Source organism: Schistocerca cancellata, unplaced genomic scaffold, assembly GCF_023864275.1.
Source record: "Schistocerca cancellata isolate TAMUIC-IGC-003103 unplaced genomic scaffold, iqSchCanc2.1 HiC_scaffold_708, whole genome shotgun sequence".
Lineage (NCBI taxonomy): Eukaryota > Metazoa > Arthropoda > Insecta > Orthoptera > Acrididae > Schistocerca > Schistocerca cancellata.
The window spans coordinates 857,564-880,975 of NW_026046719.1; positions in this window are offsets into that span (position 1 = coordinate 857,564).

A 23,412-nucleotide genomic window follows, 5' to 3' on the forward strand; every position below is an offset into this window, starting at 1 on the left:
AACTATTAGAAGAGTTACACCTCTTATAAATAAGTCGACATTTTGCTTTTTGTATTCAATATCGATGCAATTTCTGTGTTTCATCGTTGATTTGGAGGTCCAAGGGATACAGTAAACCTGCAATGGTGCATCGGAATCTAATACTGCTGTCCCAGGAAAGGCTCAAATCACGAAATATTAAAACAGTTACTCCTCTTGTAAATAAGTCGACATTTTGCCTTTTGCATTCAATATCGATGCAATTTCTGTGTTTCATCGTTGATTTGAAGGTTGAAGGGATACAGTAAACCTGCAATTGTGCATCGGAATCTAATACTGCTGTCCCAGGAAAGGCTCAAAGCACGAACTATTAGAAGAGTTCCTCCTCTTGTAAATAAGTCGATAATTTACCTTTTGTATTCAATATCGATGCAATATCTGTGTTTCATCGTTGATTTGAAGGTAAATGGGATACAGTAAACCTGCAACGGTACATCGGAATCTAGTACTGCTGTCCCAGGAAAGGTTCAAAGCACGAACTATTAGAAGAGTTACTCCTTTTATAAATAAGGCGACATTTTTCTTTTGTATTCAATATCGATGCAATTTCTGTGTTTCATCGTTGATTTGAAGGTCCAAGGGATACAGTAAATCTGCAATGGTGCATCGGAATCTAATACTGCTGTCCCAGGAAGTGCTCAAAGCACGAACTATTGGAAGAGTTACTCCTATTATAAATATGACGAAATTTTGTCTTTTGTATTCAATATCGATGCAATTTCTGTGTTTTATCTTTGATTTGAAGGTCCAAGGGATACAGTGAACCTGCAATGTGCATCGGAATCTAATACTGCTGTCCCAGGTAAATCTCAAAGCACGAACTATTAGAAGAGTTACTCCTCTTGTAAATAAGTCGACATTTTGCCTTTTGTATTCAATATCGATGCAATTTCTGTGTTTCATCGTTGATTTGAAGGTCCAAGCGATACAGTAAACCTGCAATGGTGCATCGGAATCTAATACTGCTGTCCCAGGAACGGCTCAAAACACGAACTATTAGAAGAGTTACTCCTCTTGTAAATAAGTCGACAATTTGCCTTTTGTATTCAATATCGATGCAATTTCTGTGTTTCATCGTTGATTTGAAGGTCCAAGGGATACAGTAAACCGGCAATGGTGCATCGGAATCTAATACTGCTCTCCCAGGAACGGCTCAAAGCACGAACTATTAGATGAGTTACTCCTCTTATACATAAGTCGACATTTTGCCTTTTGTATTCATTATCGATGCAATTTCTGTGTTTCATCGTTGATTTGAGGGTCCCAGGGATGCAGTAAACCTGCAATGGTGCATCAGAATCTAATACTGCTGTCCCAGGAAAGGCTCAAAGCACGAACAATTAGAAGAGTTACTCGTCTTATAAATAAGTCGACATTTTGCCTTTTGTATTCAATATCGATGCAATTTCTGTGTTTCATCGTTGATTTGAAGGTTCAAGGGATACAGTAAACCTGCAATGGTGCATCGGAATCTAATACTGCTGTCCCAGGAACGGCTCAAAGCACGAACTATTAGATGAGTTACTCCTCTTATAAATAAGTCGACCCTTTGCCTTTTGTATTCATTATCGATGCAATTTCTGTGTTTCATCGTTGATTTGAAGGTCCAAGGGATACAGTAAACCTGCAATGGTGCATCAGAATCTAATACTGCTGTCCCAGGAAAGGCTCAAAGCAGGAACTATTAAAAGAGTTACTCCTCTTGTAAATAAGTCGACATTTTGCCTTTTGTATTCAATATCGATGCAATTTCTGTGTTTCATCGTTGATTTGAAGGTCCCAGGGATACAGTAAACCTGCAATGGTGCATCAGAATCTAATACTGCTGTCCCAGGAAAGGCTCAAAGCACGAACAATTAGAAGAGTTACTCCTCTTATAAATAAGTCGACATTTTGCCTTTTGTATTCAATATCGATGCAATTTCTGTGTTTCATCGTTGATTTGAAGGTTCAAGGGATACAGTAAATCTGCAATTGTGCATCGGAATCTAATACTGCTGTCCCAGGAAAGGCTCAAAGCACGAACTATTAGAAGAGTTCCTCCTCTTGTAAATAAGTCGATAATTTGCCTTTTGTATTCAATATCGATGCAATATCTGTGTTTCATCGTTGATTTGAAGGTAAATGGGATACAGTAAACCTGCAATGGTACATCGGAATCTATTACTGCTGTCCCAGGAAAGGCTAAAATCACGAACAATTAGAAGAGTTACTCCTCTTATAAATAAGTCGACATTTTGCCTTTTGTATTCAATATCGATGCAATTTCTGTGTTTCATCGTTGATTTGAAGGTCCAAGGGATACAGTAAACCTGCAATGGTGCATCGGAATCTAATACTGCTGTCCCAGGAAATGCTCAAAGCACGAACTATTGGAAGAGTTACTCCTCTTATAAATATGACGAAATTTTGTCTTTTGTATTCAATATCGATGCAATTTCTGTGTTTTATCTTTGATTTGAAGGTCCAAGGGATACAGTGAACCTGCATTGGTGCATCGGAATCTAATACTGCTGTCCCAGGTAAATCTCAAAGCACGAACTATTAGAAGAGTTACTCCTCTTGTAAATAAGTCGACATTTTGCCTTTTGTATTCAATATCGATGCAATTTCTGTGTTTCATCGTTGATTTGAAGGTCCAAGCGATACAGTAAACCTGCAATGATGCATCGGAATCTAATACTGCTGTCCCAGGAACGGCTCAAAACACGAACTATTAGAAGAGTTACTCCTCTTGTAAATAAGTCGACAATTTGCCCTTTGTATTCATTATCGATGCAATTTCAGTGTTTCATCGTTGATTTGAAGGTCCAAGGGATACAGTAAACCTGCAATGGTGCATCAGAATCTAATACTGCTGTCCCAGGAAAGGCTCAAAGCAGGAACTATTAGAAGGGTTACTCCTCTTGTAAATAAGTCGACATTTTGCCTTTTGTATTCAATATCGATGCAATTTCTGTGTTTCATCGTTGATTTGAAGGTCCAAGGGATACAGTAAACCTGCAATGGTGCATCAGAATCTAATACTGCTGTCCCAGGAAAGGCTCAAAGCACGAATTATTAGAAGAGTTACTCCTCTTATAAATAAGTCGACATTTTGCTTTTTGTATTCAATATCGATGCAATTTCTGTGTTTCATCGTTGATTTGGAGGTCCAAGGGATACAGTAAACCTGCAATGGTGCATCGGAATCTAATACTGCTGTCCCAGGAAAGGCTCAAATCACGAAATATTAAAAGAGTTACTCCTCTTGTAAATAAGTCGACATTGTGCCTTTTGCATTCAATATCGATGCAATTTCTGTGTTTCATCGTTGATTTGAAGGTTGAAGGGATACAGTAAACCTGCAATTGTGCATCGGAATCTAATACTGCTGTCTCAGGAAAGGCTCAAAGCACGAACTATTAGAAGAGTTCCTCCTCTTGTAAATAAGTCGATAATTTACCTTTTGTATTTAATATCGATGCAATATCTGTGTTTCATCGTTGATTTGAAGGTAAATGGGATACAGTAAACCTGCAACGGTACATCGGAATCTAGTACTGCTGTCCCAGGAAAGGTTCAAAGCACGAACTATTAGAAGAGTTACTCCTTTTATAAATAAGACGACATTTTTCTTTTGTATTCAATATCGATGCAATTTCTGTGTTTCATCGTTGATTTGAAGGTCCAAGGGATACAGTAAACCTGCAATGGTGCATCGGAATCTAATACTGCATTCCCAGGAAGTGCTCAAAGCACGAACTATTGGAAGAGTTACTCCTATTATAAATATGACGAAATTTTGTCTTTTGTATTCAATATCGATGCAATTTCTGTGTTTTATCTTTGATTTGAAGGTCCAAGGGATACAGTGAACCTGCAATGTGCATCGGAATCTAATACTGCTGTCCCAGGTAAATCTCAAAGCACGAACTATTAGAAGAGTTACTCCTCTTGTAAATAAGTCGACATTTTGCCTTTTGTCTTCAATATCGATGCAATTTCTGTGTTTCATCGTTGATTTGAAGGTCCAAGCGATACAGTAAACCTGCAATGGTGCATCGGAATCTAATACTGCTGTCCCAGGAACGGCTCAAAACACGAACTATTAGAAGAGTTACTCCTCTTGTAAATAAGTCGACAATTTGCCTTTTGTATTCAATATCGATGCAATTTCTGTGTTTCATCGTTGATTTGAAGGTCCAAGGGATACAGTAAACCTGCAATGGTGCATCGGAATCTAATACTGCTCTCCCAGGAACGGCTCAAATCACGAACTATTAGATGAGTTACTCCTCTTATACATAAGTCGACATTTTGCCTTTTGTATTCAATATCGATGCAATTTCTGTGTTTCATCGTTGATTTGAAGGTCCCAGGGATACAGTAAACCTGCAATGGTGCATCAGAATCTAATACTGCTGTCCCAGGAAAGGCTCAAAGCACGAACTATTAGAAGAGTTACTCCTCTTGTAAATAAGTCGTCATTTTGCCTTTTGTATTCAATATCGTTTCAATTTCTGTGTTTCATCGTTGATTTGAAGGTCCAAGCGATACAGTTATCCTGCAATGGTGCATCGGAATCTAATACTGCTGTCCCAGGAACGGCTCAAAGCACGAATTATTAGAAGAGTCACTCCTCTTATAAATAAGTCGATATTTTGCCCTTTGTATTCATTATCGATGCAATTTCAGTGTTTCATCGTTGATTTGAAGGTCCAAGGGATACAGTAAACCTGCAATGGTGCATCAGAATGTAATACTGCTGTCCCAGGAAAGGCTCAAAGCAGGAACTATTAGAAGGGTTACTCCTCTTGTAAATAAGTCGACATTTTGCCTTTTGTATTCAATATCGATGCAATTTCTGTGTTTCATCGTTGGTTTGAAGGTCCAAGGGATACAGTAAACCTGCAATGGTGCATCAGAATCTAATACTGCTGTCCCAGGAAAGGCTCAAAGCACGAATTGTTAGAAGAGTTACTCCTCTTATAAATAAGTCGACATTTTGCCTTTTGTATTCAATATCGATGCAATTTCTGTGTTTCATCGTTGATTTGAAGATTCAAGGGATACAGTAAACCTGCAATTGTGCATCGGAATCTAATACTGCTGTCCCAGGAAGGGCTCAAAGCACGAACTATTAGAAGAGTTCCTCCTCTAGTAAACAAGTCGATAATTTGCTCTTTTGTATTCTATATCGATGCAATATCTGAGTTTCAGCGTTGATTTGAAGGTAAATGGGATACAGTAAACCTGCAATGGTACATCGGAATCTAATACTGCTGTCCCAGGAAAGGCTCAAAGCACGAACTATTAGAAGAGTTACTCCTCTTATAAATAAGTCGACATTTTGCCTTTTGTATTCAATATCGATGCAATTTCTGTGTTTCATCGTTGATTTGAAGGTACAAGGGATACAGTAAACCTACAATGGTGCATCGGAATCTAATACTGCTTCGCAGGAAAGGCTCAATGCACGAAATATTAGAATAGTTACTCCTCTTAAAAATAAGTTGTTATTTTGCCTTTTTATTCAATATCGATGCAATTTCTGTGTTTCATCGTTGATTTGAAGGTCCAAGGGATACAGTAAACCTGCAATGGTGCATCGGAATCTAATACTGCTGTCCCAGGAAAGGCTCAAAGCACGAACTATTAGAAGAGTTACACCTCTTATAAATAAGTCGACATTTTGCTTTTTGTATTCAATATCGATGCAATTTCTGTGTTTCATCGTTGATTTGGAGGTCCAAGGGATACAGTAAACCTGCAATGGTGCATCGGAATCTAATACTGCTGTCCCAGGAAAGGCTCAAATCACGAAATATTAAAAGAGTTACTCCTCTTGTAAATAAGTCGACATTTTGCCTTTTGCATTCAATATCGATGCAATTTCTGTGTTTCATCGTTGATTTGAAGGTTGAAGGGATACAGTAAACCTGCAATTGTGCATCGGAATCTAATACTGCTGTCCCAGGAAAGGCTCAAAGCACGAACTATTAGAAGAGTTCCTCCTCTTGTAAATAAGTCGATAATTTACCTTTTGTATTCAATATCGATGCAATATCTGTGTTTCATCGTTGATTTGAAGGTAAATGGGATACAGTAAACCTGCAACGGTACATCGGAATCTAGTACTGCTGTCCCAGGAAAGGTTCAAAGCACGAACTATTAGAAGAGTTACTCCTATTATAAATAAGGCGACATTTTTCTTTTGTATTCAATATCGATGCAATTTCTGTGTTTCATCGTTGATTTGAAGGTCCAAGGGATACAGTAAATCTGCAATGGTGCATCGGAATCTAATACTGCTGTCCCAGGAAGTGCTCAAAGCACGAACTATTGGAAGAGTTACTCCTATTATAAATATGACGAAATTTTGTCTTTTGTATTCAATATCGATGCAATTTCTGTGTTTTATCTTTGATTTGAAGGTCCAAGGGATACAGTGAACCTGCAATGTGCATCGGAATCTAATACTGCTGTCCCAGGTAAATCTCAAAGCACGAACTATTAGAAGAGTTACTCCTCTTGTAAATAAGTCGACATTTTGCCTTTTGTATTCAATATCGATGCAATTTCTGTGTTTCATCGTTGATTTGAAGGTCCAAGCGATACAGTAAACCTGCAATGGTGCATCGGAATCTAATACTGCTGTCCCAGGAACGGCTCAAAACACGAACTATTAGAAGAGTTACTCCTCTTGTAAATAAGTCGACAATTTGCCTTTTGTATTCAATATCGATGCAATTTCTGTGTTTCATCGTTGATTTGAAGGTCCAAGGGATACAGTAAACCTGCAATGGTGCATCAGAATCTAATACTGCTGTCCCAGGAAAGGCTCAAAGCACGAATTATTAGAAGAGTTACTCCTCTTATAAATAAGTCGACATTTTGCTTTTTGTATTCAATATCGATGCAATTTCTGTGTTTCATCGTTGATTTGGAGGTCCAAGGGATACAGTAAACCTGCAATGGTGCATCGGAATCTAATACTGCTGTCCCAGGAAAGGCTCAAATCACGAAATATTAAAAGAGTTACTTCTCTTGTAAATAAGTCGACATTGTGCCTTTTGCATTCAATATCGATGCAATTTCTGTGTTTCATCGTTGATTTGAAGGTTGAAGGGATACAGTAAACCTGCAATTGTGCATCGGAATCTAATACTGCTGTCCCAGGAAAGGCTCAAAGCACGAACTATTAGAAGAGTTCCTCCTCTTGTAAATAAGTCGATAATTTACCTTTTGTATTCAATATCGATGCAATATCTGTGTTTCATCGTTGATTTGAAGGTAAATGGGATACAGTAAACCTGCAACGGTACATCGGAATCTAGTACTGCTGTCCCAGGAAAGGTTCAAAGCACGAACTATTAGAAGAGTTACTCCTTTTATAAATAAGACGACATTTTTCTTTTGTATTCAATATCGATGCAATTTCTGTGTTTCATCGTTGATTTGAAGGTCCAAGGGATACAGTAAACCTGCAATGGTGCATCGGAATCTAATACTGCATTCCCAGGAAGTGCTCAAAGCACGAACTATTGGAAGAGTTACTCCTATTATAAATATGACGAAATTTTGTCTTTTGTATTCAATATCGATGCAATTTCTGTGTTTTATCTTTGATTTGAAGGTCCAAGGGATACAGTGAACCTGCAATGTGCATCGGAATCTAATACTGCTGTCCCAGGTAAATCTCAAAGCACGAACTATTAGAAGAGTTACTCCTCTTGTAAATAAGTCGACAATTTGCCTTTTGTATTCAATATCGATGCAATTTCTGTGTTTCATCGTTGATTTGAAGGTCCAAGGGATACAGTAAACCTGCAATGGTGCATCGGAATCTAATACTGCTCTCCCAGGAACGGCTCAAATCACGAACTATTAGATGAGTTACTCCTCTTATACATAAGTCGACATTTTGCCTTTTGTATTCAATATCGATGCAATTTCTGTGTTTCATCGTTGATTTGAAGGTCCCAGGGATACAGTAAACCTGCAATGGTGCATCAGAATCTAATACTGCTGTCCCAGGAAAGGCTCAAAGCACGAACTATTAGAAGAGTTACTCCTCTTGTAAATAAGTCGTCATTTTGCCTTTTGTATTCAATATCGTTTCAATTTCTGTGTTTCATCGTTGATTTGAAGGTCCAAGCGATACAGTTATCCTGCAATGGTGCATCGGAATCTAATACTGCTGTCCCAGGAACGGCTCAAAGCACGAATTATTAGAAGAGTCACTCCTCTTATAAATAAGTCGATATTTTGCCCTTTGTATTCATTATCGATGCAATTTCAGTGTTTCATCGTTGATTTGAAGGTCCAAGGGATACAGTAAACCTGCAATGGTGCATCAGAATGTAATACTGCTGTCCCAGGAAAGGCTCAAAGCACGAACTATTAGAAGGGTTACTCCTCTTGTAAATAAGTCGACATTTTGCCTTTTGTATTCAATATCGATGCAATTTCTGTGTTTCATCGTTGATTTGAAGGTCCAAGGGATACAGTAAACCTGCAATGGTGCATCAGAATCTAATACTGCTGTCCCAGGAAAGGCTCAAAGCACGAATTGTTAGAAGAGTTACTCCTCTTATAAATAAGTCGACATTTTGCCTTTTGTATTCAATATCGATGCAATTTCTGTGTTTCATCGTTGATTTGAAGATTCAAGGGATACAGTAAACCTGCAATTGTGCATCGGAATCTAATACTGCTGTCCCAGGAAGGGCTCAAAGCACGAACTATTAGAAGAGTTCCTCCTCTTGTAAACAAGTCGATAATTTGCTCTTTTGTATTCTATATCGATGCAATATCTGAGTTTCAGCGTTGATTTGAAGGTAAATGGGATACAGTAAACCTGCAATGGTACATCGGAATCTAATACTGCTGTCCCAGGAAAGGCTCAAAGCACGAACTATTAGAAGAGTTACTCCTCTTATAAATAAGTCGACATTTTGCCTTTTGTATTCAATATCGATGCAATTTCTGTGTTTCATCGTTGATTTGAAGGTACAAGGGATACAGTAAACCTACAATGGTGCATCGGAATCTAATACTGCTTCGCAGGAAAGGCTCAATGCACGAAATATTAGAATAGTTACTCCTCTTAAAAATAAGTTGTTATTTTGCCTTTTTATTCAATATCGATGCAATTTCTGTGTTTCATCGTTGATTTGAAGGTCCAAGGGATACAGTAAACCTGCAATGGTGCATCGGAATCTAATACTGCTGTCCCAGGAAAGGCTCAAAGCACGAACTATTAGAAGAGTTACACCTCTTATAAATAAGTCGACATTTTGCTTTTTGTATTCAATATCGATGCAATTTCTGTGTTTCATCGTTGATTTGGAGGTCCAAGGGATACAGTAAACCTGCAATGGTGCATCGGAATCTAATACTGCTGTCCCAGGAAAGGCTCAAATCACGAAATATTAAAAGAGTTACTCCTCTTGTAAATAAGTCGACATTTTGCCTTTTGCATTCAATATCGATGCAATTTCTGTGTTTCATCGTTGATTTGAAGGTTGAAGGGATACAGTAAACCTGCAATTGTGCATCGGAATCTAATACTGCTGTCCCAGGAAAGGCTCAAAGCACGAACTATTAGAAGAGTTCCTCCTCTTGTAAATAAGTCGATAATTTACCTTTTGTATTCAATATCGATGCAATATCTGTGTTTCATCGTTGATTTGAAGGTAAATGGGATACAGTAAACCTGCAACGGTACATCGGAATCTAGTACTGCTGTCCCAGGAAAGGTTCAAAGCACGAACTATTAGAAGAGTTACTCCTATTATAAATAAGGCGACATTTTTCTTTTGTATTCAATATCGATGCAATTTCTGTGTTTCATCGTTGATTTGAAGGTCCAAGGGATACAGTAAATCTGCAATGGTGCATCGGAATCTAATACTGCTGTCCCAGGAAGTGCTCAAAGCACGAACTATTGGAAGAGTTACTCCTATTATAAATATGACGAAATTTTGTCTTTTGTATTCAATATCGATGCAATTTCTGTGTTTTATCTTTGATTTGAAGGTCCAAGGGATACAGTGAACCTGCAATGTGCATCGGAATCTAATACTGCTGTCCCAGGTAAATCTCAAAGCACGAACTATTAGAAGAGTTACTCCTCTTGTAAATAAGTCGACATTTTGCCTTTTGTATTCAATATCGATGCAATTTCTGTGTTTCATCGTTGATTTGAAGGTCCAAGCGATACAGTAAACCTGCAATGGTGCATCGGAATCTAATACTGCTGTCCCAGGAACGGCTCAAAACACGAACTATTAGAAGAGTTACTCCTCTTGTAAATAAGTCGACAATTTGCCTTTTGTATTCAATATCGATGCAATTTCTGTGTTTCATCGTTGATTTGAAGGTCCAAGGGATACAGTAAACCTGCAATGGTGCATCAGAATCTAATACTGCTGTCCCAGGAAAGGCTCAAAGCACGAATTATTAGAAGAGTTACTCCTCTTATAAATAAGTCGACATTTTGCTTTTTGTATTCAATATCGATGCAATTTCTGTGTTTCATCGTTGATTTGGAGGTCCAAGGGATACAGTAAACCTGCAATGGTGCATCGGAATCTAATACTGCTGTCCCAGGAAAGGCTCAAATCACGAAATATTAAAAGAGTTACTCCTCTTGTAAATAAGTCGACATTGTGCCTTTTGCATTCAATATCGATGCAATTTCTGTGTTTCATCGTTGATTTGAAGGTTGAAGGGATACAGTAAACCTGCAATTGTGCATCGGAATCTAATACTGCTGTCCCAGGAAAGGCTCAAAGCACGAACTATTAGAAGAGTTCCTCCTCTTGTAAATAAGTCGATAATTTACCTTTTGTATTCAATATCGATGCAATATCTGTGTTTCATCGTTGATTTGAAGGTAAATGGGATACAGTAAACCTGCAACGGTACATCGGAATCTAGTACTGCTGTCCCAGGAAAGGTTCAAAGCACGAACTATTAGAAGAGTTACTCCTTTTATAAATAAGACGACATTTTTCTTTTGTATTCAATATCGATGCAATTTCTGTGTTTCATCGTTGATTTGAAGGTCCAAGGGATACAGTAAACCTGCAATGGTGCATCGGAATCTAATACTGCATTCCCAGGAAGTGCTCAAAGCACGAACTATTGGAAGAGTTACTCCTATTATAAATATGACGAAATTTTGTCTTTTGTATTCAATATCGATGCAATTTCTGTGTTTTATCTTTGATTTGAAGGTCCAAGGGATACAGTGAACCTGCAATGTGCATCGGAATCTAATACTGCTGTCCCAGGTAAATCTCAAAGCACGAACTATTAGAAGAGTTACTCCTCTTGTAAATAAGTCGACAATTTGCCTTTTGTATTCAATATCGATGCAATTTCTGTGTTTCATCGTTGATTTGAAGGTCCAAGGGATACAGTAAACCTGCAATGGTGCATCGGAATCTAATACTGCTCTCCCAGGAACGGCTCAAATCACGAACTATTAGATGAGTTACTCCTCTTATACATAAGTCGACATTTTGCCTTTTGTATTCAATATCGATGCAATTTCTGTGTTTCATCGTTGATTTGAAGGTCCCAGGGATACAGTAAACCTGCAATGGTGCATCAGAATCTAATACTGCTGTCCCAGGAAAGGCTCAAAGCACGAACTATTAGAAGAGTTACTCCTCTTGTAAATAAGTCGTCATTTTGCCTTTTGTATTCAATATCGTTTCAATTTCTGTGTTTCATCGTTGATTTGAAGGTCCAAGCGATACAGTTATCCTGCAATGGTGCATCGGAATCTAATACTGCTGTCCCAGGAACGGCTCAAAGCACGAATTATTAGAAGAGTCACTCCTCTTATAAATAAGTCGATATTTTGCCCTTTGTATTCATTATCGATGCAATTTCAGTGTTTCATCGTTGATTTGAAGGTCCAAGGGATACAGTAAACCTGCAATGGTGCATCAGAATGTAATACTGCTGTCCCAGGAAAGGCTCAAAGCACGAACTATTAGAAGGGTTACTCCTCTTGTAAATAAGTCGACATTTTGCCTTTTGTATTCAATATCGATGCAATTTCTGTGTTTCATCGTTGATTTGAAGGTCCAAGGGATACAGTAAACCTGCAATGGTGCATCAGAATCTAATACTGCTGTCCCAGGAAAGGCTCAAAGCACGAATTGTTAGAAGAGTTACTCCTCTTATAAATAAGTCGACATTTTGCCTTTTGTATTCAATATCGATGCAATTTCTGTGTTTCATCGTTGATTTGAAGATTCAAGGGATACAGTAAACCTGCAATTGTGCATCGGAATCTAATACTGCTGTCCCAGGAAGGGCTCAAAGCACGAACTATTAGAAGAGTTCCTCCTCTTGTAAACAAGTCGATAATTTGCTCTTTTGTATTCTATATCGATGCAATATCTGAGTTTCAGCGTTGATTTGAAGGTAAATGGGATACAGTAAACCTGCAATGGTACATCGGAATCTAATACTGCTGTCCCAGGAAAGGCTCAAAGCACGAACTATTAGAAGAGTTACTCCTCTTATAAATAAGTCGACATTTTGCCTTTTGTATTCAATATCGATGCAATTTCTGTGTTTCATCGTTGATTTGAAGGTACAAGGGATACAGTAAACCTACAATGGTGCATCGGAATCTAATACTGCTTCGCAGGAAAGGCTCAATGCACGAAATATTAGAATAGTTACTCCTCTTAAAAATAAGTTGTTATTTTGCCTTTTTATTCAATATCGATGCAATTTCTGTGTTTCATCGTTGATTTGAAGGTCCAAGGGATACAGTAAACCTGCAATGGTGCATCGGAATCTAATACTGCTGTCCCAGGAAAGGCTCAAAGCACGAACTATTAGAAGAGTTACACCTCTTATAAATAAGTCGACATTTTGCTTTTTGTATTCAATATCGATGCAATTTCTGTGTTTCATCGTTGATTTGGAGGTCCAAGGGATACAGTAAACCTGCAATGGTGCATCGGAATCTAATACTGCTGTCCCAGGAAAGGCTCAAATCACGAAATATTAAAAGAGTTACTCCTCTTGTAAATAAGTCGACATTTTGCCTTTTGCATTCAATATCGATGCAATTTCTGTGTTTCATCGTTGATTTGAAGGTTGAAGGGATACAGTAAACCTGCAATTGTGCATCGGAATCTAATACTGCTGTCCCAGGAAAGGCTCAAAGCACGAACTATTAGAAGAGTTCCTCCTCTTGTAAATAAGTCGATAATTTACCTTTTGTATTCAATATCGATGCAATATCTGTGTTTCATCGTTGATTTGAAGGTAAATGGGATACAGTAAACCTGCAACGGTACATCGGAATCTAGTACTGCTGTCCCAGGAAAGGTTCAAAGCACGAACTATTAGAAGAGTTACTCCTTTTATAAATAAGGCGACATTTTTCTTTTGTATTCAATATCGATGCAATTTCTGTGTTTCATCGTTGATTTGAAGGTCCAAGGGATACAGTAAATCTGCAATGGTGCATCGGAATCTAATACTGCTGTCCCAGGAAGTGCTCAAAGCACGAACTATTGGAAGAGTTACTCCTATTATAAATATGACGAAATTTTGTCTTTTGTATTCAATATCGATGCAATTTCTGTGTTTTATCTTTGATTTGAAGGTCCAAGGGATACAGTGAACCTGCAATGTGCATCGGAATCTAATACTGCTGTCCCAGGTAAATCTCAAAGCACGAACTATTAGAAGAGTTACTCCTCTTGTAAATAAGTCGACATTTTGCCTTTTGTATTCAATATCGATGCAATTTCTGTGTTTCATCGTTGATTTGAAGGTCCAAGCGATACAGTAAACCTGCAATGGTGCATCGGAATCTAATACTGCTGTCCCAGGAACGGCTCAAAACACGAACTATTAGAAGAGTTACTCCTCTTGTAAATAAGTCGACAATTTGCCTTTTGTATTCAATATCGATGCAATTTCTGTGTTTCATCGTTGATTTGAAGGTCCAAGGGATACAGTAAACCTGCAATGGTGCATCGGAATCTAATACTGCTCTCCCAGGAACGGCTCAAAGCACGAACTATTAGATGAGTTACTCCTCTTATACATAAGTCGACATTTTGCCTTTTGTATTCATTATCGATGCAATTTCTGTGTTTCATCGTTGATTTGAGGGTCCCAGGGATGCAGTAAACCTGCAATGGTGCATCAGAATCTAATACTGCTGTCCCAGGAAAGGCTCAAAGCACGAACAATTAGAAGAGTTACTCGTCTTATAAATAAGTCGACATTTTGCCTTTTGTATTCAATATCGATGCAATTTCTGTGTTTCATCGTTGATTTGAAGGTTCAAGGGATACAGTAAACCTGCAATGGTGCATCGGAATCTAATACTGCTGTCCCAGGAACGGCTCAAAGCACGAACTATTAGATGAGTTACTCCTCTTATAAATAAGTCGACCCTTTGCCTTTTGTATTCATTATCGATGCAATTTCTGTGTTTCATCGTTGATTTGAAGGTCCAAGGGATACAGTAAACCTGCAATGGTGCATCAGAATCTAATACTGCTGTCCCAGGAAAGGCTCAAAGCAGGAACTATTAAAAGAGTTACTCCTCTTGTAAATAAGTCGACATTTTGCCTTTTGTATTCAATATCGATGCAATTTCTGTGTTTCATCGTTGATTTGAAGGTCCCAGGGATACAGTAAACCTGCAATGGTGCATCAGAATCTAATACTGCTGTCCCAGGAAAGGCTCAAAGCACGAACAATTAGAAGAGTTACTCCTCTTATAAATAAGTCGACATTTTGCCTTTTGTATTCAATATCGATGCAATTTCTGTGTTTCATCGTTGATTTGAAGGTTCAAGGGATACAGTAAATCTGCAATTGTGCATCGGAATCTAATACTGCTGTCCCAGGAAAGGCTCAAAGCACGAACTATTAGAAGAGTTCCTCCTCTTGTAAATAAGTCGATAATTTGCCTTTTGTATTCAATATCGATGCAATATCTGTGTTTCATCGTTGATTTGAAGGTAAATGGGATACAGTAAACCTGCAATGGTACATCGGAATCTATTACTGCTGTCCCAGGAAAGGCTAAAATCACGAACAATTAGAAGAGTTACTCCTCTTATAAATAAGTCGACATTTTGCCTTTTGTATTCAATATCGATGCAATTTCTGTGTTTCATCGTTGATTTGAAGGTCCAAGGGATACAGTAAACCTGCAATGGTGCATCGGAATCTAATACTGCTGTCCCAGGAAATGCTCAAAGCACGAACTATTGGAAGAGTTACTCCTCTTATAAATATGACGAAATTTTGTCTTTTGTATTCAATATCGATGCAATTTCTGTGTTTTATCTTTGATTTGAAGGTCCAAGGGATACAGTGAACCTGCATTGGTGCATCGGAATCTAATACTGCTGTCCCAGGTAAATCTCAAAGCACGAACTATTAGAAGAGTTACTCCTCTTGTAAATAAGTCGACATTTTGCCTTTTGTATTCAATATCGATGCAATTTCTGTGTTTCATCGTTGATTTGAAGGTCCAAGCGATACAGTAAACCTGCAATGATGCATCGGAATCTAATACTGCTGTCCCAGGAACGGCTCAAAACACGAACTATTAGAAGAGTTACTCCTCTTGTAAATAAGTCGACAATTTGCCTTTTGTATTCAATATCGATGCAATTTCTGTGTTTCATCGTTGATTTGAAGGTCCAAGGGATACAGTAAACCTGCAATGGTGCATCGGAATCTAATACTGCTGTCCCAGGAACGGCTCAAAGCACGAACTATTAGATGAGTTACTCCTCTTATAAATAAGTCGACATTTTGCCTTTTGTATTCATTATCGATGCAATTTCTGTGTTTCATCGTTGATTTGAAGGTTCAAGGGATACAGTAAACCTGCAATTGTGCATCGGAATCTAATACTGCTGTCCCAGGAAAGGCTCAAAGCACGAACTATTAGAAGAGTTCCTCCTCCTGTAAATAAGTCGATAATTTGCCTTTTGTATTCAATATCGATGCAATATCTGTGTTTCATCGTTGATTTGAAGGTAAATGGGATGCAGTAAACCTGCAATGGTACATCGGAATCTAATACTGCTGTCCCAGGAAAGGCTCAAAGCACGAACAATTAGAAGAGTTACTCCTCTTATAAATAAGTCGACATTTTGCCTTTTGTATTCAATATCGATGCAATTTCTGTGTTTCATCGTTGATTTGAAGGTCCAAGGGATACAGTAAACCTGCAATGGTGCATCGGAATCTAATACTGCTGTCCCAGGAAATGCTCAAAGCTCGAACTATTGGAAGAGTTACTCCTCTTATAAAAGTGACGAAATTTTGTCTTTTGTATTCAATATCGATGCAATTTCTGTGTTTTATCTTTGATTTGAAGGTCCAAGGGATACAGTGAACCTGCAATGGTGCATCGGAATCTAATACTGCTGTCCCAGGTAAATCTCAAAGCACTGTGCAGGGATGAGACCCCCCAAGAGGGATCATTGCCGACAAAATTTTATTAAGTAAATTTTCAATGCACAATGTTCGGCGTAGCCGGCTTAGGCATACTGTGGTGGAAGGTGCTGGCCGGAAGACCATGGTCGGCACATTCCTGCCACGTGCTCCTCGGTTAGACTCAAGTCCCACGGGTTGGTTGCGCTGACGGGGGTACGCTACTAGCAAGGCGCGTTGGCGGAATCAACCCTCCAATCAGAGACTAATCGTGTGATCACGTGGGGACGCGGCCGGGAGCGGCGAGGGCGGCTTGGAAACAGCTCCGCGCCCTCTTAGCTTCTGACCTCGGCCCCGAGTAGTCGCTCCTCTAGCCTCTGCCTCACTGATGAACAGACGGCAACCCCTCTTGGGGCTGCTCAGCCCTATGTAGGCACCCCTGTACCATCATTACCAGAATAAATTGGGTCCATTCCACTCAATTAATTGTCATTTTACAACGCCCTCCGCTCCTGACTTCTATCCTGACGAACAAATGGTGTCAGAAGTGGGATGCGACCCACCTTATGGTTGTAAAATTAACTCATCAGTTATGAGTGCTACAAAGGGGCCGAGTCTGAGCAAGTAAAGGAAACTAGACCGAACGTGGCGAGGCTGCAGCGCGCCATGCGCGTGCTAGCCGCTCGCCTGCGTTGCAGAATGTGCGTGGCCGCGCACTAGCGCGCCACAAGCGTGACGCAGTTCGCCGCCGGACGCGAGCCGAGGAGGGTCCGCGATGCAGTCCCGCTCGCCGCCGCCGCCGCCGCCGCCGCCGCCGCCGCTGTCCGTAGCTGCCACGGGTCGCCGCCTGCGCCAGGGTCCGGGGTGCGGCCCTCGCGCCGCCCCGCCGTCGCAGCTGTCCGTGCTGTCGCCCGCCGCCTGCCGCGCCCGCGCGTGATTAACGCGCCTGCCGCCGCTCGTCGACACCGCCGCCGTCCGTCGTCTGCACGCCACCAAATAATGTAAGTCGCTAGCGACGCTACGGTGGTGTAGATGCCCACACTATTGTAACATGCCGATCACCAGGCAGCAATCGGAGGCAGGAGCAGCCGGAGCGGATGAAGATCCCCTCTTGGCGCTGCAGTCCCAGATAAATCAATTAATTCTAACTAACGCGGAGCTTAAGCAACAGTTAGATGATCTTAAAATGGATTCCTCGCAATCTAATGTTGCTAAGCCAGTGCTAGTGGAAGAACAGCCGAAGCAGGTGATTCCACCACTCACTAGTGCAGAATCACCTGTGGCAGTAGCCACCTCTACTTTGGTGCAGAGCTTCCCAGCAGTAGCGTTTATTCCGGCGTTCGCTGGAAAGCCGCACGAGGATATTCAAACGCTTGTGCAGAATATCCAGGACATCGGAAAGCTTTGCGGTTGGCCAGATGAATTTCTCTTAAACGTGATGAAAATGAAACTCACCGGCGAAGCGCGGAACTACGTGCAGTCGGTCGAGAGCTTGAAAAATGCCCCTACCTTCCAGTCCCTTGCAACAGGGTTGATTGAAAGGTATACAGACAAACGTGGTACTAGTTACTATCGCGACTTGCTTTCCACCCTTAAGCAAAAAACGGGTGAAGATTTAGAAGCATTCGCGGACAGGATTAGAAGCGTCGCATGCCGCACGTACGCACTAAGTGCCAGTTCTGCTCGTAACGAAGTTCTGTTGGAGGAAGCAGAATGTCGTGCGATAGACGTGTTTATTCGTGGCATAAACCCTCAAATAGGGGGTGAAATCAAGGTAGCTTCCCCCCGCACCTTACACGAAGCCGTGCGATTAGCACTCTTGAGAGAGGAGGCGAGCCGATTTGTGACCGTCTCCGCGCGGCAAAGCGAGCCCCGACGTATTTTTTCGAACGATACTAAGTGTGGGCGCTGTAATAGACAAGGACATGTGGCCGAGCAATATCGCGTGCCATATTGTCATCAGTGCAGGAACATGGGTCACCAAAGCGTGCATTGTCCAAATAGTAGGCCACAACCGCCTGCAAATTCCAGGCGAAATGCAAACCAACCACAGAATTCGGGAAACGGCCGCGGGGCAGGAAGTGCCACCCCTCCCGGCCCCCGTTAAAAATAGTGACCCCCCTAGCTTATAAGGGAATCACGCAGGTGGCAAGCGTGGTTGTCGATGGTGTTAGAGGCCGCAAACCAATACGCGTGCTAATTGACACAGGCGCACAGATCAGCTTGGCATTTTTATCGAAGAAGGATAAAAGGACATTGCAACCGCCGCGGTACCATATCAGTGGTATTGGTCCCGGCATAGTGAAACCTGATGGCAGCTGTTGCGTTGAGTTCATGTTGGACTCCACAGAATATGCTTTTACGATGGAGGTTGTACGGAACAGGCGCACGGATTACGACATCATCCTGGGAAGTGACTTTCTGCGTCATTTCCAGGGGGTTATTGACTATAGGTTAAATACCGTCCAATTCGGCGACAACGTGCACCGTTTTGGACGTGACTGCACGTTGCGGGCGAGCGGAGCTGGGAAAAAAGGATCCGTTTCCCAAGTTTCGGAGTCTCCCGTAACGATGCTAAAAGCCGATAATCCCGTGGAGATACCAGAAGGCACAGGAAAGATCCTTTGGGTGCCTGTCGGGATACGTGAATCCGAAGAGGTTCATTTCTTGGTAGATCCACTCTGCCAGAATGAAACTCTTGACCAGATGCAGGTCCACGTAAAACGTAGCCTGTGCAAAGCGCAGCAAGTACAGAAAGAAAATTGCGTACCCGTGTGTCTAGATAATTTTAGTCACAAGCAAGCTTTAATACCGCGTGGTACAGTATTAGCCAGCTTACAGGTTATCACAGAAGATGAGTTGTCAAAGAGAACCCCTTCTCTGAAAAAGAAAAAGACTGCTGCCGCCTCTCAACACCTTTTGACAATCACGTCACATCTGACAGATAAGTTTAAAGCTAAGCTTAGTCACCTCCCATTGCATGAACAAAAGCTAATAAATGAAGTATTGAATGAGTATTCATGGTTGTTTGAAGACAGGAAATTTTTACCAGCAACAGATCTAATCCAACATGAGATTCCAACCGGAAATGCTAGGCCAATAGCTCAAAAAGGGTACCGAATTCCCTACCATCTTCAGTCAGTGGTAGAGGAAACTATACAACAGCAACTAGAAGCAGGAATAATACAACCCTCTTCTAGTGCGTGGTCTAGCCCAATTGTAGTCGTTCCAAAGAAATCTATAGACGGAGAAAAATCCTATCGCCTCTGTGTAGACATGCGAGCAGTAAACAAAGTTACTACTCCAGATCATTATCCATTACCCCGGATCGATGAAACACTCGATCGTCTGGGCAATTGCCGGTACTTCACAACATTAGACATGCGCAGTGGGTATCATCAAATTCCAATTGCTCCTCAAGATCGAGCTAAGACAGCTTTTGTAGTTCCTTGTGGCTTATATGAATTCTTAAGGATGCCTTTCGGGCTTCGCAACGCGCCAGCAACCTTTCAGCGATTTGCAGATCTGCTGTTACGTGGGTTGAAACCTACTATGTGCCTTGTGTATCTTGATGATATAATTATATTTTCAAAATCCATTGCTGAACATGCTGAACATCTACGCAGTGTGCTGTTGCGCTTGCAAAATGCTAATTTAAGCTTAAAATTAGAAAAATGTTCTTTTGCTCAATCACAAGTGCAGTATTTAGGTCATGTCATCAGTTCCAGCGGAGTCAAGCCAGATCCACGATTAACTGAAGCAGTAGACACTTTTTCTATTCCAACAAATTTAAAGGAATTACAATCCTTCCTTGGTCTTGCAAATTATTACCGCCGTTTTGTTAAAGATTATGCTACTATTACCAAACCACTTACTAAATTGTTGAAAAAGGATACTCCTTTTGTTTGGACGGATGAATGTTCGACCGCCTTTCAAACAGCGAAAACTATTTTAACTAGTTCACCTCTACTTGTTTACCCAGACTTCGCTGAACCTTTTATTTTATCTTGTGACGCATCTGATTTTGCTGTAGGATGTGTCCTAAGCCAAGTGCAAGATGGTGAGGAAAAACCCGTTGGGTATGCCTCTCGTCAACTGAATAAAGCAGAAACTAATTACAGTACTACAGAAAAGGAATTGCTTGCCCTTCTTTTTGGAATTAATTATTTTAGATGTTACCTTTATGGTCGCAAGTTTACAGTTCTTACCGATCACTCTGCTCTGCAGTGGTTATTGAATCTTAAAGACCCTAGCAGCAAACTTATGCGCTGGGCCATGAAACTGTCAGAATATGATTTTGAAGTTCGGCACAAGCCTGGTCGGTTGCATCAAAATGCTGATGCGTTAAGTAGAAAAGTGCGTGTCATTCAATCAGATGAGGTATCAATTGAAGAGTTAAAAGAAGCACAGCAGGTGGACGTTCAATGTCAAAGATACGCCACCTTGCCAGAATTTGAAGTAATAGACGACCTTTTGTATCGAAGAACTCCCCATGGAAATCGTTTGGTAATACCGGAATGCTTGCAGCAACGTATAATACGGCAATGCCATGATACAATCCAAGCATGTCACAGCGGAAAACGCGCTACGAACGCTCGAATTGCGACACGTTATTGGTGGCAATACCGACAACGTGACGTGGACAGGTATGTAAGATCTTGCCTGCCGTATGCACAACGAGCACAAAATAGGCATCCGCGAGTGCCGCTGCAAACACTTCCTCAGGCATCTTCACCCTTCGAAATTCTTGCTTTAGATTTCCAAGGTCCTTTTCCACAGTCGCAACAAGGTAACAAATACATTTTGTCTGTTATTGATCACTTTTCACGTTATCTAATTTTGATTCCCCTCCCCGACATGACAGCTGAAACTGTGTCGAGAGAGTTTGTAAATCGTGTGATACTACCTTTTGGAAGTCCTGATGCCATTTTAACGGATCAAGGAACCAATTTCATGTCTGATTTATTTGTACAAATTTGTAAATTGTTAAGAATCAAAAAATGGCGTACAACTCCCTTCCATCCTAAAGCCAACGGTCGCGTTGAACGCGTACACCGTACAATTTGTAAAATGTTATCCTATTATGTTGCAAAAATGCATGCTGATTGGGACAGATATGTACCGTATATTTCTTCTGCATACAACACCCGAATACATGAATCCACGGGGTATACCCCTTACGAAGCTGTGTTTTGGACGGCCGATGAATTCGCCGTTCGAGATAGACAAACTACCTCAAGGTGTAGAAATAAAGGAAGTAAAAGGTTTAGCCCGCCGACTAAAAGCGATCTGGTATAAGGTAAAGAGGAATAATATCAAAGCTACCAACAAACAGTTGCACAGGCAGAACAAAAATGCCGTTTTACCGACTTATCAAACAGGTGATTTAGTGTTACTACGAAACCCGGCAATCAAAAAGGGACGAACTAAAAAGTTCTCTCCCCGCTTTGAAGGCCCGTATCGGATTGTACGGTTGACCTCACCAGTCAATGCAGAACTGCAATTAACCGATCGTACGGTGATAGTGCACTTTGACCGCCTGCAACCTTACCACGGTAGGGCTGTGTCACCACAACAGGTCGCAGCCCCCGATCCGCCTGTGTCACTTCCACCTCAAGTGGAACAAAGACGAAAGAAAAAACGGAGGAGATTACCTCCACAGGGTTGTAGATACCCTTTGCGGAATCGACACCCTTATGGGTTGAGGTCGCGTGATTAATCACGCCTAATTAGAGTTTATGTTATGTTTTATTGCAGCTTAGTTTAAGTCATTTTCTCCAGGGACTTGGAAGCAAGACGTGCCTGGCCACCACGGAGTTCCCAGCCATTCTCATTTGTCAATTTCCAGTCATGTCATGTAATTTTGCTCATTTTCATATGTATGATTATGTTTTATGTTTTGCAAGCAATGCCACTCATTAGACGTCACGCAACTGACTTGCTTCAAATGCAACCATTACGCTTGGTGTTGGCAGAACCGCGGCTGCTAACTCCGAATAATATTCTTCAATGTGCTCTATTGCCATCTATTTGGCAAACCAGTACATGTGGAGTATTTTTACTCCGAGCTTTTCTTAATACTTGTTACGTTGACGTCTAGTGTATTGTACTCTATGTCGTAATTCTGTATTTGCTGCAGCTAATCGTAAGTAATCGGAACAGATTAAGTCAGGACTTGAAATGCATACGCCTCGTACGCTTTGTTTACGGGACCAGCTGTTGGCGGGGCAACACATCAGCTGTTGCCTCCCCTCCTCTCTTCAGCGCTGTCCCTTCTCCTCGCCAAGTGGCCAGCGGCCATTATTTTTTCTCAGCCAGTAACAGCGCTCCGCGCGATGACGTATCTTATCACCACGTGCGCTGCCGCCTCCAGCGTCTCAACACGCGGCGCGTCCGAGTAGTTACAAAAACAAACCGCAGATTACTGCCCTATCTTCCGTGTATGACGGACTACAATGCATTTACCATCATTTTATATAACTAACAGCCTTTTTTTTAAAAAAAACTCTTATTCTAGATAATTAGCGATTTCTAATTCATCGTTATTTCTTGTACACGCTGAGCGCGTGATATTTGTCGCTGCAGTAGCGGCCGGTCTCTCGCGGCTACACGCCGTCTCACATAACCGCTGACGTGCCGGTGCCTACTCCGCACCTACGCGTGCGCTGCGCGCTCGCTAACAGCTCCAAGCTGGTTTCTTTCATGCAGCCGGAAGACACGGCAAACAAAATTCATTCAAACATCCCAATAAATCTTAACATAAATATTAAGTAGATGTGATTCATTGTTTAAATTCTTTTCCTCGTTTTGTTTCACATTAGCTGGATAAATCAAACGAAGTTCTTAACGATTTACATTATTCTGCATACCTTAGTCTGCCAATCCTATAAGTGAAGTTTCACTACTGCTTTGATTCATTGTATAAGGTACAAACTA